The 6,428-nt window shown below is 45.0% G+C and overlaps 1 long non-coding RNA gene across 1 annotated transcript; it reads right to left on the bottom strand.

The window, feature by feature from the left end:
* Positions 1-732: 732 nt before the first annotated feature.
* On the bottom strand, positions 733-5,112 carry LOC136509243 (uncharacterized). The gene is made up of 3 exons (XR_010772286.1): positions 2,470-5,112; positions 1,137-1,404; positions 733-999 (listed from the first exon to the last, which is right to left on the bottom strand). It is a non-coding gene; the product is annotated as an uncharacterized lncRNA (long non-coding RNA).
* Positions 5,113-6,428: the final 1,316 nt, after the last annotated feature.

Below are 6,428 nucleotides of genomic sequence, written 5' to 3'. Positions count from 1 at the left end.
GCACCAGCATACACGGTAACGAGCAAAAGGAAAGAGAATTAACACAGAAGAAAAGAGAATTAAGACAAAAGTAACCTCTTTGCATTTCTGAGAACCTTGCTAAATCTGCCTACATTTAATTACTTCCCCTCTTTGCATTTGTAAAAGGGATAGCTTTTTTAGTGTGGATATTTTTTGGTGCGACATTTATTTTGGTTCATCCGTCTGCCCATGCCTGTGATCCCACGACATCTCCTTGATTGAATATTGCCTGTCATGTGATAGAGGAATCACGGCAAAATAGAAAGTAGAAAATTATTGTGCTATCCATATACACATTGCATGTTTGCATGCACCAGCATACATGGCAACGAGCAAAAGAAAAGAGAATTAACACAGAAGGAAAGAGAATTAAGACAAAAGGAACCTCTTTGCATTTCTGAGAACCTTGTCAAATCTGCCTACATTTAATTACTTCCCCTCTTTGCATTTGCAAAAGGAACAACTTTTTTCTCCTTTCATTTGGTTTCACGCTCACGTGTTCCATCTGCCTTGGTCTCCTCCCTGCTCGTCGCTCTTGCGTGAAAGTGACCTAGGTAGCGTGCCCGTGCGTTGCTACGAGATAACTAATAATTTATACTAAAAATACACGGATTGCACGATAAGATAACAATACTGTAAAAATTAAATACCAACGTTAAAGTGACATTTAATCCAAAAAACAAAGTTTATGAATTTAACACAGTCACGGAGTGCGCGGCGTCGCAGGCTCACAAACTCTACTTTATAGACCTTTCTGTGATGCAGCTAAGATAATGTTTTATATTGGCAGAAAGAAATCTCCGATATCCATTTCTTTCATTGTAATCCATTTATCTGGACAATGTTTGATGTGAAGGCACGGTTACAGTTTTTAGTAGCTTTACGATATTGTCCGAAGCTATGAGATGATTGATGTCTTGCTGCTACAGTGTTTTCGTCGGATGAGCTGAAGCCGGTGCGAGCCGTGCCAAACGGGGCCTAAGGGAAGAAGCATTTTGTCAGCTAAGCAAAATCAACTATACTCATGGATTCCAATCAGGAAGATACATCTCCTATCTTTCTAGCCAACACCAAGGTTCGATTTTTTAGATTCATGTAAGCGTGAAAGTACTTACACTCCCGTACTTACACTCCCGATTTGATCACTGGCTTTGCTTGTAGCTGTGGCCCAGGCCTGTTGGTGCATCCCTGTGTGATGTGGCTAACCAGCAGCATGTTGCTGCGGCCCAGCGGTGGTGGTGGAGAGACAACAGTGTGCCTCCTCCATGCGTGCGACGTCCGTCCGGCCCCGCTGCCTTTGGTCCACTGGCGCACGGCATGCAGACATTGCTCCAGTCGCACGAGTGCCTTTTGCCGCCGTCGACGCCTCCCATGTGCTCCCACCTGCAAGCAATACCCCATGCTCAATTTCAGCCACCAGCTGTGACGCTTCACCGCCCGAATCCGATCAATGGCTATCCATGGGTTATCAGTGATTGCTAGTATAATAGGCAGTCGCTTCGCTCCTTTATAATAGGTGCCCTCCTTGGAGCACCTATTCTAGATTCGGCTAGTATAACCAGCAGTTATCTCCGTGTTTAGAACTTGCAAAGCCACATTTCGTGTGGTGTATGTAAGAACTCAACTGTACAAGCTATTTTGACAATAAGGGCGCTAACAGAAATACTCCTCAAAGAATGCATGTATTTACTATGAAATTTGAATTCACATTCTTTGGCAACGGAAGGTTTTCATAATTGGGTAAACTGATACATTATAAATTATATCCTCCAAGGCAACAGGTATGGAATATAAAATTTACTGAAAACACGCTAATATCTAGGAATACGAAGAAACAGTAAATTGATCAGGCCAATACAAACCATTTATGTTTGTCTATTCACAGTTGCTTGACGAAATGCCTCGAAGGCTAGCTGTTCACTGAAGCAACACTATTCAACAAAGATTATTGCTGCTGCAAGTCATCTTCTCTGTAAGTAGTGTGTCATTTGATGAAGTTCTCTCGGAATATTTTTTCCCCCTAAAATCTGATATGCAGGTGCATGCATCCTGTGTGGAACATGTCTGCTGTTCATTATAATCCTTCTAATAATACAATCCTGGGATTTGAGAAAATATAGAGTAAAAAGTTTAATGGGAAACAATCCATTTAAATGAAGGCTAGCATGTCTGAAAACTTGAGAACTAACCCACGGAGTAACAAATTGTTTTGCATATTAAGGCATTGGCTTATGAGCAAAGAAGCAAACCAATTGTCGATTCAGTGGGCAAGCAAACAAATATTGCTGCTATTCTAAACTCTAAAGCCAGTGTGAGTGAACTCAAATTGCCAAGATCACACTGAATTTGGTTCCAGAGTCATCATTGGCATTTTATCAAACACTTGCAAGCAATCATTTCATAGGCCAGAGCGGTAGAAGCAAAGGAGCAGCAGTGGCAAAGACGAACCTTGGGGGAGCTTACACCTGCGGTTGATAGTCGACGGCTGCTAGATGGGCTTCGTCGCAGTCTTGCTCCACCGGCTGGCCAGCCCAATGGAGCCCCCATCGTCGCGCTCCCTGCAGTCTACTGTGACCGCCAGAAGAAACCATCGTACCTGTTGCTTGACACACATGAGTACAGCCTGGCGCGAGCGCACGGCGCAGCGGTCTCGGCCACCATGGCGCGGGCGGGGGCCACAGTAACATGGTCTCGGCCACCATGGTGCGGCATTGAGGAATTCCACTGCCCCGATGCATGGAACTCCTCATGCCGCACAATGCTCATCATCGAGGGTGGGTCAAGCTCGTTAGAGAACCACCACTCATTCGTACCCGTGATTGAGTGACCACCAGCCGGTTCTTAACTCTTTTTTTAACAGGCAACCATCGAGTCATCTACTTTTCTTAACGGTCCTGTTGGCGTGTCTTATAATCTGTACTTTTCGGCTTATGTTTTTAATCACAACAGTATTTTTCTCTCACAATAAATCAGTCGGAATAGTGTTTCAGTTTATTTTTTTCAGCGAAGCGAACGGGCCCATGCTAGAAAATTTTGAAGTTGGCGGCCTGCAATATGATGACCCGAGGCTCAAACGCTCTCTTATTTCGTCATCGATATTTTCTTACATTGTGGCAGACTTTGGTCCTGTTCGGCTTGCTGAATCTTGGCTGAAACTGGCTGAAAAACACTGTTCTGACTAAATTGTTGTGAGAAAAAAAAATACTGTTCCAGCTAAAATAACAAACCGAATATAAGGTAAGTCGAACGGTCTCTTTACCGGTTTCTTTTTCCTGACACAGCACAGCCCAAAAACACAACACTATTGGTTCTTGGCGTAGTACGTGCCATGTCACCATGTTCTAAGGAGCTACCACAATAGTATAAAAGGAAAATTGGTTTCCTTAAGATTACGGTTATTTCCTCTTCTCTTGCTACGAGTTGTATACTAATTGTACTACTTTTGTCCCATTTCAAACATTTTTTAAAACCGGGTTTCTTTTATCCCTTTTTGGGCTTTGGAGGGGATCGTGCAGCGCGCGCAGGGAGGCGTGGGCCGGGCGCATGACCAGGGTCGTGGCGCCGCTGGCTTCGGCGCTGGGTGCTGCCGTGCTCGCATGACGGTGATGTGGCCCGGCAGGCGCTAGGCCCACTGGCCCACGGGGGGCGTGTGGGATGTGGTGCGTGGCAATCTCCTCCGTCCAAAACCCCACGACACGCGCATGCATGCATGTAGATGTACAACCTTTCTCTATCCCATCACTTTTAATTTGAGAAAAATACTCAATCTCTTTATGAATTTAGATGTGCTTTTATACATGGCATTGGTTTTGGTCGATCTCTAAATAAACCGAAGACAGAGAGGGCCACCGCTGGGCTCACCATCTGGCTTCCAAGGACCATCATGTTCATTCAAATCCAAGCAGCCCATGTTGAGGACTGCTCCCTCTGTGCCTCGGGCAGAGGGAAGGGGGCTTGTGCCCCCTAGGTTTCACATATAATCTTCAATATACGCTCATTAACTACCCGGGATTAGATGTAGTCTTAGATTATGTTTGGAAGAATTAGGACTATTAGCTGACTAGTATTTAGTTAACTAGTAATTAGTTCAGCCCTGTTTGATCCTTAGGGTAATAGGCACTACCATTTTAGAGCCTCTTTGGCACGGCTTATATTGACGTTGGCTTTATCCATTTTGCGTAAATCGAGGCACCGTAGCGTGAAGTCGTTTTGTAAGCCAGGTTAAAATAAATTTTTCTGGGTTCACCGAAACCGTTTTAGATGAGCCGTGTCAAAGAGGACTTTAGCCCAAACTCATTTATACCCCTGGCAGTTCAACTAACCACGCATGTACGTTCGTCCACCTCACGCTGTGTTGCTTGCTCGCCGTTTTTTTTTCGATTTGTGTGCGCGCTCACCGAAGTTGATTATAAATTTTTTGTATTAAAATATTGTGGACAACAAATAAGTCTCAATTAAAATAACGTTCGTTCCAGAAGTACAAGTAGTTCATTCAAATAATTGACCGGAGGTACCACCGAATCGGTCTGAGAAAAAAAATCAAATCTCGCCTCTGGACCCATTGGCCCGTTCCCTTCGCTGAAAAACCTGGCTGAGTTGTTGTCGTAGAAAAATACTATTCTAACTAAAAACAAAGACGAATTATAGGAGAAGCTGAAAAAAAAAAGACAGATCAACCTGACAGAAAACAAATCATTGTTTGCTGTTCCATCCAAGTACAGAAAAATCGAATCATTGTTTGCTGATCCATCGACCCAAGCGCGATGGCCAAGTACAGAAGAAAAAAAATTAGGTCTTGCTGAGAAGGGGTACCTCGTCGCGGCCACGAGGCGGAGCACGCCATCCCACTTGGGGGCCGGTGCAGGCTGCTCGCCGCCGGCGTCGAGTCAGAGGGGAACTTGGCGGAGGCAGGGCCGCCCACGGGCGCAGCCGGGGCCGCTACGACCGCGGCGAAGCAGGCTGGCCACGGGCGCGGCCGAGGCCGCTACGGCCGCGGCGTAGGGGAAGCATGGCAGGGTGCGAGCGATGCGGCGCGGATGCGGATGCGGAAGAAAGGATGGGGAAGGAACCGACGGGTTGCGGATGGGTGAGGGGCATCTCCGAAACCTGGGTTATACGAGTATACCCACTTGTTTGGATCTTTATAAGTTAAACTTTAGTTAATTAGAGCATCTCCAAGAGTTTGTCAAATTTTATTTGGCAAATCTTGTGATTTGCCAACTCCTAAAATTATATGCCAAGTAAAAAAACAATTCATCTCCAGAGTTTGGTATTTTTGACTTGGTAAAATAAAAAGACCTGTTAACAAAACGAAGAGTACCGCTAAGTGAACGAAGAGCCCCACTAAGCGAACGAAGAGCCCCGCTAAGAAACGAATATCCGTCAACCGCACCTTAATAGCTCAGACTTCCGAGCCTTGCTGGATGATGCAGAAGGGCCAACATCAGAGGATCAATTGAATAACCAACTCTCCCGCCCCGCAGCCGCTACAGCTCGAAAGCCAACAAATGCACTTGCTCATCCCAAGCATCACTTTCCACAAATAGTACCCAACGTGTGTCCTAGCCGCCGAGGGCACTCCACTTGAGGAGGCTGTTTTCGAATCCGAACTTTCTGTCTGCCCATAAGAGCGGGACGGTGAATTACCAGTAGGGGCAGGCCCAGAATTCCATGTACGCCTATTCCACGGGCCCCGCCCCCAGGTGAGGATTAGCTCCTATGATTTGCCGATGGTAGTAGGATTTCCTATCACATTGATAGAAGGGAAGGTCATCTACTAATAGTTAAACGGAATACGATTAGTTACGAGGACACCTGCTAACTATTAGTAAAAAAAGCAATAGTTGGGCCCTAGTCGATGTGCTCTTATTTTAAATATATAGCTTTTTGGCGGGGTAAGAAAAGGAAGTATTAGTCTATCAGGCAGTCTAATTCGTCTTCTCTAAGGTCAGGCAGTGAGGCATTAAGAAAGAGCAGCAGCGGCTTTGTCAAGCGAATAGAAAGAGCTGCTCGTCAAGCAAGGGATGGGTTTGTTTGCCTGTATAGGTAGAAGCACCGGTGTATTAGGTATCAAAAGAAAGGCATCTGGATAGGTATTTAATCAAATACTTCTTCCCTCATACTTATCTACTTCGCTTTATTTAATATGTTTATTGACCCGTAAATCAATCAACTATGAATCTCATGGAAAACCTTCTTTGTAGTAATATGAAAGCTTATCGCAAAGCATAGAAATTAATAGAGCTTATAATCAGGTCAGATATTCCACTTGCTCCTAGAAATAAGGTAAGGTTAGTTAGCACTTTCATGCCAACTTTCATCAGCAAGCACTTATATAAGTGGGGCGCGTTAACAGAGGAACTTGAATTCCCGCTGGAAAAGTGAAATAGATTCAGCACCACCATTGA

This window comes from Miscanthus floridulus, chromosome 15, assembly GCF_019320115.1.
Source record: "Miscanthus floridulus cultivar M001 chromosome 15, ASM1932011v1, whole genome shotgun sequence".
Taxonomy (NCBI): Eukaryota; Viridiplantae; Streptophyta; class Magnoliopsida; order Poales; family Poaceae; genus Miscanthus; species Miscanthus floridulus.
This window is presented reverse-complemented; position numbering and strand designations above follow the sequence as displayed.